This window comes from Sorex araneus, chromosome 10 (genome assembly GCF_027595985.1).
Source record: "Sorex araneus isolate mSorAra2 chromosome 10, mSorAra2.pri, whole genome shotgun sequence".
Taxonomy (NCBI): Eukaryota; Metazoa; Chordata; class Mammalia; order Eulipotyphla; family Soricidae; genus Sorex; species Sorex araneus.
Window position 1 is genome coordinate 61,309,442 of NC_073311.1, and position 13,641 is coordinate 61,323,082.

Genomic DNA, 13,641 nt, shown 5'->3' on the forward strand with positions numbered 1-13,641 from the left:
CTCTTAGCAGAGACCACCTGAGACCACCTCTTGCACCCATCTTATGCCAGAGCTGCAGGTGTTTAAGTGAATAAAGATGCGGATGAAAAAACGGCGAGGGAGGGTCCACCTGCCTGCTTCTTCTGCGATTCCCTGGTTACTGGACAGTCCTTACTGCACGCTGAGTCACAGTGGGGAGGGGGGTCGACTGCGCCCCCAAATCTAAACGTGCTTGTTGGGAACGTTCCCTTCGACAGCCTGGTGCCCTGGTTAGCCTGAGTTATGGGGATGTTAATTCTTGGGGTGCTAAGTACTTTAAAAACAAACAATCGCAGTGCTTCTAGTTTGGCCACTAGGTGGCGCCACAGATCTAGTCTTAAAAAGGCGCCTAGGAGATACTGTCGTGATCCGACTCTCCGCATGAAACAGCCTTCCTCTGTCAGAGGACCAGCGCCAGCTAGACGAGCACCCAGCCCGGTACCTCGGCCGGGACAGTGGTCTGCCGTGACTGCCTCTAATGCTCACAGTCTCCAGAGAGACTTTTACGGAGGGATGGGACAGCGGGGAGGGCGTTTGCTTGCACGTGGCAGACCCAGGTTCCGTCCCTGGCACCATGGAGAGATGGCGCAGCGGGTAGGTCGACCTGAGTTCTGTCCCTGGCACCATGGAGAGATCCCTGAGCTCAGAGCCAGGAGTCAGCCCTGAGCACTGCTGGGTGTGGCCCTCAAACCAACAAGACGACACTGGGGTGCTCCCAAACAGTGCTCACGGGGCCTGGGGACCCCTCTTGATGACTCTTGGTCAGCTTGGGGGGGGGTCAATGCAGGGTCCGAGGGTGTCATGCTGCTCAGACCCATGAGGGGCTTTGAGTACTGATGCCCCACAGAGGGTGCTCAATACCTGAAGCCAGACATGAGGTGGCAGAACTCGAACTCGAGGCAGGACATTCCCAGGACCGGGACTCTTGTGCCCCAGCTGCCCCCTTCCGGGCCTTCTCTGCCGCCCGTTCCTCAGCCGCATGGGCAGCTGCAGCTCTCGGCGACAGCCCTCGGACCACACTGCCCACAGCCAGAAACAGAAGGGGCAACGCCTTCCTGTCCGGTCCTCAGCAAGTTCTGGGGCTGCCGCGGGAGCCTTTGGAGGGGTCCGGGACACGGGGACTGAGCTGAGTCACCCCCACGGACGCCCAGAAGGACCAGCCAGGGAGGGCCGCAGAGACGGGGCCTGCCCTCCACCCCCGTCCCGTCCCCGGCTCCCCACTTCTCAGCAGGGCCCGTGCTCCCTTCCTGCCTCACCTCCTCCCTCTGCAGAAATAAATGTCACCCTAGTTCTCTCAAATGTCTCTCCTGCTCGGGCGAGGCGAGGGTCGGCTTCCTCGGCAGCCCCCTGTGATTCCCTTTCTTTCAGCCTCGCCGGCCTTCTGCGTTCTACTGCAGTCTAGGGGACTTGGTGGCCGTCGGGTTAGGTCTGGGTCCGATGGACGAAGTGTCTGCTCCTGCACCGCCACAGTACGTAGGGTCTGTCGCCTAAGAAGAAGGTCCCCTCTGTCCAGCCTCTTCCTTCCCTCCCGCTCACCACAGCCTGGTAAGGTCAGCTGAGCTGGTCGTAGCCCCTGGACACAAGGACCTGCCATGCGTTCGTCCTTTCCGTCCTAGGAGCCCCTGGAATTCTTCTTCATCATCGTTGCGTGAACGTTCGTGCAGTCGGAGGCGCTGAGATAGGAACGCGGAAGAAATGCATTGATTGGAGGACTAAGGCTCGCTCTGGCTCTTAGCAAAGGCAGAGGGCCTCGTGGACCTCCTTTTATTGATCATGGTACCCCTAAAGGGCGCAGTACAGTGACGTCACCAAAGGCATCAAAAGATGTTACAGGAAGAACATTGAGGCAACATTATTTCCTTGTATCCGCAGGCCAGTAATCTAGGCCTCCGGATAGAAGATGTAAAACCAAAACTGAAACCTTCCTTGGGCTAAAAGCACTTGGATTTACATCCCAAAGACAAAGCTGGGCCCTGCACCTGAAATCTACAATTTATAATATCAAAGCTCAGGCCTGGCTAACACCATCTGCATGTCAAAGACCAGCCAGGCTTTTGTGAGAGAAGGAAAACTGCTCTTTTCAGTATGCTGAAATTATTTTTCTGAAGGCAGCTTGAAGGGGGAAAATGTTCAGCTTCATCCCAACAGTCAGGACACACGAGAAGTCTCGCCCATTTTCATGGGTCCCTGTGTTCCTGTCCGTAGTACGGTGCAGTCTACATGGGCTCGCCCTGAGAGCTCAGTCCAGCCCCAACACATCATGGCAGAAGCCTTTTTCTAACCGCCCTTGCCAATCAGGAACCTAACGGGACACAGGACCTCGGCAAAAGCAGAATGAGGTGCAGTGAGCTGGGCTCCTACGAGTGCCGTTGTTTTCGCCGCTTATCTGGTATTCTTTAACTACAGTTTCCGGCTCAGCTGTCCATCCGGGAGCTGGCCGCACTGCTGTACGCTCCCTTTGAGCCAATTACTCAGAAATAATTTTCTCCTGAAAACCTGGCCGGGAAGGACGCTGTCTCTCCCCATCCCTGCCCGTCCCTCCCTCCCCCGTCACTATACAGGTCTGTATCGAGGCCCCAGAGGCTTTGAAAAGATGAAGGCAGCGAGCCTGATAATCCAGAGCAAAGGATCCTATTTTCTCAGCTTTTGTGGAGCAAGTTTGATACAGCAAATTAACGGCCACCAGGGGAAAAGAGCAAATCGGGAACAAGACCCTATTGTGTCCCCGTACACGGGTGGCTGTGTGTGGCACACTCACTCGGCCCCCGGGGAGGCCCCCCGTCCTTCCCAGGAGGGTAACAGCCTGTGAACCAGATTAAGGCCGAAGGGCTGAAGTGTGTCCAGCACGCGGCAGACCCGGGCTTGGGGTGGCGGGGGGGGGGGGGGCACCCCCTAGGGTTCCCCAGCCCCACCAGGAACGGTCCATGAGCTCAGAGACAGGGGGACACACCCGCAACCAAACCAGCGAAGATGAAATACCCCAACCGGCCCAGCTGGGAGCCCCCGGCCAGGGGTTCACAGTGGCTGTTTGTAGCAGCACGCACCCGCTCATGGGCAGGTCTGGCCCCAGCCACTGCCCAGCGCCCCCAGGAGACTGGCCCCGTCCCTCCTAGCCACGTGTCTGGCCTTCGGCACTCCCCAGCAGGCATGGAAAGGCGATTTGGGGGGCCGGTGGCACTGGAGGTACTGGACAGGTGCGTTCCAGGCCCCGGACAAGGCAGGGGGTGGCCGGGGCAGGGCTTGGACTCTCGGCCACGCGGGCTGCCCCTTCGCACTGTCCACAAGGTGTAGCTCACAGATGGGGAGCCAGGGGAGGGGACTTAGGGACCCCCAGAGCGGGCAGCGCGCAGGAAAGCAGCAGGAAGCTTCTCCCTCCCTCTCCCACCCTGAGGCATCAAAGGCGTGACCGGCTGGGCCGGACCCAGCTCCCGGCTCTAAAGGGACAAAGTCCGGACAGCGACCCTGCTGTGCTGATGGCACCGGGCACCTTGCAGGGACCCTGCGTCCATCCCATCCCCCTCCCACCCCCATCCCTCCGAGGGCACCTTCCCCCCAGGGGAAACCCCGCTTAATTCCAGAGGTGCCACCTTAGCCAGGACCTGTGCACTCAGGAGAAGGACCCACGCGGCCCTTTTTAGATCAGAAGGAAACGAAACTCCATCGTGAATCTGATTTAAGCCCTACATGATTCCTCGGATGCTGACTTTCCATCACCTCGCCGTCACTGATATTTTACAGATGTGCAAGCAACTCAAAGGCAAAAAGGAAAAAGCATAAAATTCTCTAAGCCAAGGTTAAAAGCAAAACCTCCATGTGGCGTACAAAACCAACAGATGTCTCCACCAGATTCATTTACCCAAAAAAGAGAGGGCCACGGGCGGTTGTCATTCATAATTGATTCCTGCTCACCTAGTGTTCGCAGAGAGATTGATGAAGCTTTTGTTGGTTAGACGCAGAGTGGATTCAGAGCAATGAAAGGCGGGAACGGCATTTGCTGGCAGGTTTGACTCTGGAAAGTGGAGGAAAACAAAGAAACGGGACTCATGCCTCTGCCTGCAGGTGGCCAGCTGGGAACACACTCAAGGAGCTGGACACCGGAACTCCCGTCCTTCCCTCCTAGGGTCCTGCTAGCTCGCTGCGCCAGGGCCTGCCTTATAGGACGTAGCAGGAGAAGGGGGCATGTGGCCAGGTGTGAAAGCAACACCACCACAAAGGATCAGACGAAAGCAGACATGGAGTCAAGGAACAGTGGTGAGAGTCGGGCGGAAAGCTGGAGCAGCTTTTCTGGAACGATAAGGAATGAAAGTGGGTCATCAATCTCGAGGAAGGGAGGGGAAGGAAGGGAAACTTGGAAACTTGGAGTCGGAGCACTGTAAATCTCATTCTCTGGGATTAGCACGACTGTGAATCATGAGGCCTGAGATCAGATTAATAATGCTAAAGTAAACTTCCTCATGAACTCCATCACGGCTGCATTTGGAAGCATCTGAGCTGGGCTGGACTCCGGTTGGAGGGTCTAGCTAAGAACAGGGTGTGGACCCCAGCGGGCAGGAACCTTGGGAAGGAGGAGAGTGGTTGGGGAGATAGTCCAGGAGTTAGGGCACTTGCCTGGCACATGCTCGACCCCATTCGATCCATGATGTCACCGAGTCATCACCTCCCCAGCACGGCCAGGAGTGACCTCTGAACTCAGCTGGCTGTGATCCCCAAACGAAAAGGAATCGTGGCTAGATATTTCACCGAATCACCCCAAACAAAAAAGAATCTACTACCAAATAGTAGATACTTTACAGAATAATCCCCCATCCCCCAAATATAGTAGACAGATATTTTACTGAAATATACCAGGTTAAGCACGAGAAAGCAAAGTGAAGGGGCACTGGGAGCCGACGAGGGGAACGCAGACCGAAGGGGGGATGGCAGAGGGAGGGGCGAGGCCTGAAGGTACAGGCCGGCTGGAGGACCACCAGCCTCTGCAGTTCAATGATGACAAAAAGGGGGCAGGAAGGCAGAGGAGGGAGAAGTAGGAGAGGGTGGGAGGAATGCAAAGGAGAAGGAGATGCTGATGGTTCCAGAATAGAAAGGTGATGGGGGGAGTCCAGCCGGAGTGGGGGGGCAAGGTTCTTTTGGTTTTGCCATGCCTGGTGATGTTTGGGAGCCATTGCAGGCTCCGTGCTTGGGGACTGCTCCCCACCATGCACAGGGGAGAATACCTTGCTGGATTTTGAACCCAGACCTCCTGCGTAAGAGCATGCACTCAGCCCCCCGAGCTGAATCTCTGCACCTGAGTAACAGCAGCCATTGCTTCCTTCTCTCATCCCCTGTTCACCAGCCCAAGAGAATGTCACGAGCGACTCTAGGTCCAAGATGAACACGAAAAGTTAACCCATATCTCACCTGACCTCATTTATCTGGGGGAGGAATACAGCTTCCTAAGGCTCTTTGAAACTGATTTTGAAGGGAAACGTCCTGAAATGCAGGAAGTTCACAGGAATGCATTTTATTCATGACAAATGTGTACCTACAGAAAATTTACAAAGATCTAATGCTGAATGGTGCCAGCAATATAAAATATCCGAACAGATCCGCTGACTGAAAATAAGTATTCTGGTACACTCAAGCTCAGAACCAACATGTTGGGTTGAATGAACTTACTCTGCCCTTTGCTTCTGGCTCATAAAACAATACAAAGTCTCGATGTGCCATTAATAAGCCTTGACTATAGGCTTAGAATATCTTAGAATCTAGGCATCAACAACCATGACGTCACGGCTCTTAACTTGTGTATTACCATTGAGGTAACAGTCCTAAAACACACACATTGACGTGGTATGATATTATCTCCCAGGCTGAAGCTACAGACGAATGCTTGCTAGAGAAGAAAGAATGAATGAGATAGGATGAAAGTGAGAAATGCTCTGAGAGACGCACACACAATACCAAGATGAAACTATACACTCCTAAATAGAAAAGCGCTTTGCACTTGGGAAGTAAGAAATTTTGTAATCTGACTTTATTAGCAAGTCAATGTAGCCTATGGGGAGAGATGATCCTTTCAATCTTCACTCTCACCCATGTAAGGGAATGTGATCATTTGATTTCATCTACTTATTTGGCTTCCGTGTCGGTGAGCCCGCCTTTGTCACTATTCTGACAGTGAGAATATTTCTATATGGACCCGAGCAAATACAGGACTAAAATTGTTTTAAGTTGAGTCTAGAGAGATAGGACGGGGCTTAAAGAGCGTGACTTATACACAACCGACACAGGTTCAAGCCCCAGAGCACTGCTGGTTGCGATCCAAACACCAAAACTAACAGCAAAACAAAACAAAACGTTTGCCAAGAGGTCATAATGGCACAAAGAGGTAGAAAACAGATTCTTCTCAATTCTTCTCAGATGTGGTTTTAGATAATTCCTCATAGTTTCTTGTGCATGCTGAGAGCAGAGATATACCTCTACAGTCCAAAAATCTGATCATCATTCTCTGCTGTCACCAAATACGCCACCAACCAGCTCTCAAACGTGACCTTCCGGTAAGTCTGTAATGTGTCCATTTCTGAGAAAAACAGCACTTTCCCCTCTGGTGGGGAATCTTTCTGTGTTCACCCAGCCATGTTCCACATAAGCAGGAAGTGCTTCCATGTTCCGTGTCTGTTAAGAGTAATCTTCACTGTGTCTTATGAGTTCGCTGTGTTTCATTTTCTCTGTGATGAGCTCATCAAACACTCTCCTCTGCTTTGGAGTGAAATAGTTTTTCCAATCACCCACCGCTCCTGCAAACATCAGAAACCAGATCAGACGAGGGTCGTGTCAAAGGAACAGAAGCTGTCAGACTGATAACAGAACGTAAGCAGTTCTCTCCCTCTCCCTCCCTCTCTCCCTCCCTCTCTCTCTCTCCCTCTCTCTCTCTCTCTCGCTCTCTCTCTCGCTCGCTCTCTTTCTCTCTCTCTCCCTCTCTCTCTCGCTCTCTTTCCCTCTCTCTCCCTCTCTCTCTTCCTCTTTCTCTCTCTCCCTCTCTCTCTCTCTCCCTCTCTCTCTTTCCCTCTCTTCCTCTCTCTCCCTCTCTCTCCCTCTCTCTTTCTCTCTCTCTCTCTCTCTTTCTCTCTCTCTCTCTCTCGGTGATGGGGGGATGGCGCTAGGGTTCCAATCATTTTCTTATCTACTGTTTCTAATTCCTTCAGCAACGACTGCATATTAATTTGTGCAGGTTAAAACGTTACTCTTGAAGACCCAGGAGGATAGAAGTATTTAAAGGCCCAAGGTTTTGCTTGAGCAGACGTGAGTGGGACATGGGGCTCCTCTTAATGGTATTTATCTCTCGTGGGTAACTAAGTTGAACACAACCTTCGAGTTACTGGAGTGACGTTCTCCCCTGGAATGTGAGCGGTTTGGAGACTGAACTAGAGTCCCCTGGTCTCCCCTGCTGGCCCGAGGCACCTCTTAGCCATTGTCAGTCACCCCAGGACTGCCCTGCCCCTCTGTGTATTCTGCTGACCAACGCGGCCACTCTCGGCCCCAACCTCCACGCTGGGGCTATTGAGGCTGCACTTTCCCCTCCCGCTGACAGGCCGGTCGCTCCCCCCCCCCATGTGTAGACGCTTTGTGGCTTTGTGTTCAGTGACAAACTCTTGTGCCCCGGGGGTCTAACCCTCAGTACCTCACCCAGCAGTCACCTGACAGGGGAGCTCAACAAACATGTGGCTTAAATGCCAATGTCGCAAAGGGTACGTTATGGGGGCTGGAGAGCTCACCTGGGGGTTCAGGAGCTTGCCGTGCACACAGCTGACCCCGGTCCAACCCCCGCTCTGCCCGTAGTCCTCAGAGCCCCGCCACCCGAGTGAGCCCTGAGCACTGCCACACGTGTGGTCCTCTGCTGTAGGGTAACCTTGGTTTGTCTTTTCTGCCTTGCCACAGGGAGCTTAGGTTTACTGGGTTACTCCCACCACAGTGCTCCCACTCCTCTGTGTTTATTTGTAACCTCTTTCTTTGTGCTCTGTTAACTTGTAAATATTATTTTTTTTTCTTCCCCTAAGTCCTTTGCCTAGTTCATTCAGAGCAATGTCCTTTTTGTATGAACACAGTAAGAGCTATATTTAGCTTGTAGGGTAGCTCTCCTGGGGACATCTCGCTATAGATCTCAGGCTACAGTGCTCAGGCCAGATTAATCTTTTCTAACCCTAGCAGGGTCTTAGTCCAGCTGTTACTTTTTAGATCATGACAGAATTTTTCCATGACCACGCTCTTAACTTACAGTTAAGTATTACCACACTTTGGCCTGACCCATTTCAATGCCAGGGTAGCTCACGGCTTGCCCTGGGTCCATCCAGTCCCTCATAAGAACCCTGCTTTTGGGGTGCTAGGAAGTAAGGGCAACTGAAGCTTAAGTCGAGTAAACAGATGCTGTGGAGTGAGTATCATTTGGAGTCAATTAACTCCCAAGTTACAAAAGCATAGCATTAACTGTCTTCCTGTGTCCATACAAAAGGACACAGGATTTTGCTCTGAATTAACTATACAAAGGACACTAGGAGAAGAGAAAAGCAATATTTACAAGTTAACAGAGCACAAAAAAAGAGCTTACAAATAAACACAGAGGAATGGGAGCACTGTGATGGGAGCACCCAACAAACCTAAGCTCCCTGTGGCAAGGCAGAAAGGATGAACCAATGTTATCCTACACTACCCCCAACCCTGAGCCTGTCCACCCAGCCACACTGCAGCCCACCAACTTGTTAGTGCATCTCTTTGGGCTGCTGCCCCCAACGAATAAGAAGTGGAGGAGCTAGAAAGCTCTTATAGCAGCTACGTGCAGTGCACACAGCCGACGCGGGTCCTAGTCACAGTACTGCCTTTGGTGATCCTCGAGCAGAGAGCCAGGAGTAAGCCTTCAATACTACCGGGTGTGCTCCACCCCTCAGCCAAAAATAGACAAACAAACAAGAAAATAAATAAATAAAAATCAAGCCCCCCCTCCACCAAAAAAAAAAAAGTGGAATTGTTTGGGGGTGGGGGGGCAGAAAAGAAAGAGAAAGGAAAAAGTAGCAGAGACGAGATACTAGGGTCAGGAGCAGAAGTGAAACAGCATTTCCAAGCGTCTGATATGGGGGGCACAGTTGGCTTCAGGAGAACTCTGAAAAGGGAAGACCCCTTATCAATGCTGCTCGCCGGTGTTCTCTGGCTCTGCCCGTCTCTCCTTCCCGCTCTGGTGGCAATTTACCTGCACTAACTAATGCTATCGTCTTCTCTTTGACCAGACTTTTATTTGCCATCAGTTTATAATTTGTTTATTTATCCTTTTTTTTTACTCTTTTAAAGTAAAACTCCTGGGGTCATAGCCACAATACAGTGGATAGGGTGGCTGCCTTCACGTGTCCAACCTGGGTTCAATCCCCAGTACCCCATACAGTCCCCTGAGCACTGCGAGGCATGACCCCTGAGTGCAGAGTCAGGCGTAAGCCCTGAGCACCACCGGGTGTGGCCCTAGACATAAAGGAAAAGAAAACAACCTTTAAAGGTGACTGGGACATGGTTTTAACAGTAGAGCACATATCTCGCCTATGTGAGGTCCCCAGGACCATGAAATAAAGTTAAATTCAAGCATAGTTAACTACATAAGCTGGTGGCAGAAAATACATGTAAGTCAAAGAAAATAAAAGTACATAAGCAGGGCCAGAGAGATGGTACAGCAGGTAGAGTGCGTGCTTTGCACACTGCCAACCTGGGCTCAAACCCTAACCCTCCAGCTGGCCCTCTCAGCAGTACCAGGAGTGATCTCTGAGCACAAAGCCAGAGTAATCCCTGAGCACCAAACTAAATGAATCATAAGATAAATAAACTAAACACAATGGTTAATAAATTGGTTGCCTTAATCTCTTCCAGATGTTCTTCCTATATCTATAGATATGTTCATATATACACACATATATGTATTCTGAGTCTCTTGCCCCCACACCTGGCTTACTGGGGCCTCTCGGAGATTGAGTTTCTCTCCCCGCCCTGAGCAGAGCCCTGGCAGCTGAAGACCTCCAGAACCCAGCCAAGCTCCCGGAACATCTTATAGCCTAGTTCTCCCTCTCGGAGAACCTGGCAAGAAACTCTACCGAGAGTTTCCTGCCCGCACGGGAGAGCCTGGCAAGCTCCCCGTGGCATATTCATATGCCAAAACCAGTAACAATGATGGGTCTCATTTCCCTGACCCTGAAAGAGCCTCCAATGTGGCACCACGGGGAAGGACGAGTAAAGAGAGGCTTCTAAAATCTCAGGGCTAGGTCGAATGGAGACATTGCTGAGACCGCTCAGGAAAATCAACAATCAATGGATGATGATGATGATGATGATGATGTATTCTTTTTTAAAAAATTAATTTATTTTTTAATTAGTGAATCACTGTGAGGGTACAGTTACAGATTTATACATTTTCGTGCTCGTGTTTCCCTCATACAATGTTCGAGAACCCATCCCTTCACCAGTGCCCATTCTCCACCACCAATAAACCCAGCATCCCTCCCACCCCCCAATCCCATCTCCCCCCACCCCAATGGGGAGTGGTGATAATGATAATGATGATGATGATGATGTATTCTGATAAACTACATTTAAAAGCCACACATTATATAATTATTATTTGATGGTTGATCATCTTCCCATTATAATATTTATATACCTAGGATACAATTAATACTTGAGTAAAGTAAGACTGTTTGGACTCAGATCTTGACTCTTAACAGCTACTAGCTGTGTTGGGTTAGCTGGGTGTGCACTGACTCAGTAAAGGGCGTGAACACCCCGAGCATCCTTCCCAACAGTCTGCAGACAAGTTTCAGTAAGATGAACCGAGTGATGCCTTGATGTAAAGCAAACCTAGGATAAAGGCAGTTCTCATCTTCTCTAGCTTTTCTAACTCCAGGAAAGGACAGATGTGACCCAATATACTGAACAGCTTGTGATTAATGGTCATTTAAGTACATTTTAGATTTTTGTCTTCTAAGCATTACTACAACATGCAAAATATTGTCTATGCATCTTTCCATGCACCTGTAACTTTGATCCAAAATTTTAATATCCACGTGCTCTTGGACTTTTCATATCTACATAGATTTCTTTGCATCCTGACTTGTCACCTTATCTCCATGGCCACCATGCCCATTTCTGGAATATCAGCTCTATTTCTGACCTTAAAGATGACTGCAGGCACAAATCTCCCTCTAGAAAGTGAGGAGTTCCCCTTTGTGTCAAGGATAATTAATCATCACTAGCGTTCACTTCTTTGACACGATCCTTCTCAGAGGATAGAGCACTGCCTCCCACCCCATCCAGCCAATACTCAGTGCCTGAGTTCTGTGGGACTGCTACTGGCTCAATTCCTCACAGAGTCCTGATTTACCAACAGGTATCGCAGAGGCTGGACCCACTGTGAGCCTTCTGTGCTCTCAGAGCAAATGCGAGGGAACTACTTGCTAGAGGGAATTGAAATGCCTTGGACGCAACGTTGCTAGCTACAGTTACAGTGACATGGCTGTGATTTCCTGGGTATATTTGCAAGGATCCCTAGGAAAGATTAGTCCGTCAGAGATGGACTCAATCCCAATGACAGTTTCTCAAGTTTAGAGGAGAGGTGTGAACAGTTTTGCTAATTTTGCCAAAGGGCAGAGATAAGAGCTGTCAACAGCATCCCTGGATTCCACTGAACTCAGAACTTCCGCATTCTTAGCGGTCCCCCTTCCCAATGGTTTCTCTCCCCTTTCCTACCTCAAGTCCCTCATGGCTCCTTCTATGTTCCGGCTCTCCTCTTCAGCTTCTCTCCCTGGCCCTCCTCATCCTTTCCTTGGCGCCGCCTCTCTCTCAGGCTCCTGTGTCTTCTGGCTCCTGCCTTCTTCCTCCAGCTGCCTGGAGGAGTCATTCTGAGAGGTCATTTCCCTTCCTCTCTGGTGTCTCTACATCCCCCTCGATATGGCTGCTGGCCCTCCCGCCACAGAAACTGCTCTCAACTCACCAACGACACACAAATGGCCAAGGCCGAACCTGACTGGCTTGCCAGTTCTGCCTGATCCTGTCTCGCCTTATTTCATTTCCAGGGGAGTTGGCGTCCCGAGGCCTCCCTCCCTTCAAAAAACTTGATATCTCCCACTCCTGATCCATCCCCGACTGTGGCTCACTGACGCTGGCCAAATATTTGTTAACCTGTTACAACAACCTCTTCACCAGGCTTCCCGCCTCTGCCTTCAGCCTCTTCCAATCCATTTCCCATGCTGGTTCTGGTGTTTTCTGGCACACAGTGTACCCACATCAATCCCTTCTAAAATCAGCAAACAGGATGTGGGGGTGGACCAAGGGTGTGTGTGTGTGTGGACAAAAGATCTTTTCACATATAGAGCCCGGCAAAGTCTTCACTCTCTCGCACCCCTCCCCCCGCTTCATCATCCTCATTCTGCTTCACGAGACCGCCTGCTATTTTCTGGAACATACCATTGAATTCTAATGCGGGTTCTGAGCTGTTCTTGTCATTACCTCTTTGTGGGAATGTATTTCTCTCCTGCTGGTTTCCTGGGAAGATCCTGCTCATGCTTTCAGCTCCAGATCCAGCGTGACCTAGTTACCGACTTTGTTAAGAAAAAACTTTCCTTTCTGTGTGTTGCTATTCATATTTGTCTTGTGTTACTAGTAGAGTTGTTATCATCTTGTAGTACTGTCTAGATTATAATCTTCTGAAGAACAGGGCTATATTTTACTTCAACTTTAAATGCCTTGGTTCTTAGAAAATAGTTTCTTAAGAAATAAATATTTGCTGAATCGAATTCCCTCTGGGTTAGCTCTGGTTGTACAACTGCAGGGATATTGAAAAAGAGCCACCGAGAAGGCCAAAAGTAGCTTTCCCAAGTTAAGACAATATCTGATGTATATGTATTAACAAATAATTGCTTTAGGAGGAATTCTATTTTAGATGACCCAGAGAATGGAAAAAGTGTACGTCTTCCGAAATCTGAGTAAATGCAAGAAAGAGAAAATATTGTCTTTGCAAATTACGGGAAATTTGGAAATATTGAAATAATTCCTGATCGCCCCAATCTTGATTAATAGTCACATGGCTTTGCAAACTGTTCTATACAAGATGTGCCTAACCTGCTTCCCAGATGCTCTTTGCAGGGACTTACTTCCCGTCTGGGTGGACAAATGCCCTCAGGCAGCGGCCAGAGCCTGATGCGGGCTGCGGGTGCTTGGTGCATTTTCAGCAGCATTTTTCTCCGGAAAAAAAAAAAGATTGGTTGTGTCCCCAGGCTCCGCCCCCTGAGGCCTAGGGCTGCACTTGATTGGCTGTGCCTCAGGGGGCGTGGCTGCCCGGCCTGGTAACTTTGCAAGCAGAGGCTGGGGGCTGTTGAGACAAGGAATGTTCTAGTCCTCCAGTTGCTCTGTCATTTTCATCAGCTGGGCACCTGTGGCTCCCATTTTCTCTGCTGGCTGCGCGCTGGGCATGGAGACCGTAGGCGCTTCTCATCATCAGCATTCACTGCTAGTGCGTTAAGACACGGAACCGGAGCCGCCGGGTCGGACCTACCTTTCCTGGACAGCAGCTTCCAGTCGGCCGTGAGGGCGCAGACGGGGTGGCTGGCGCCCCAGCTGGCT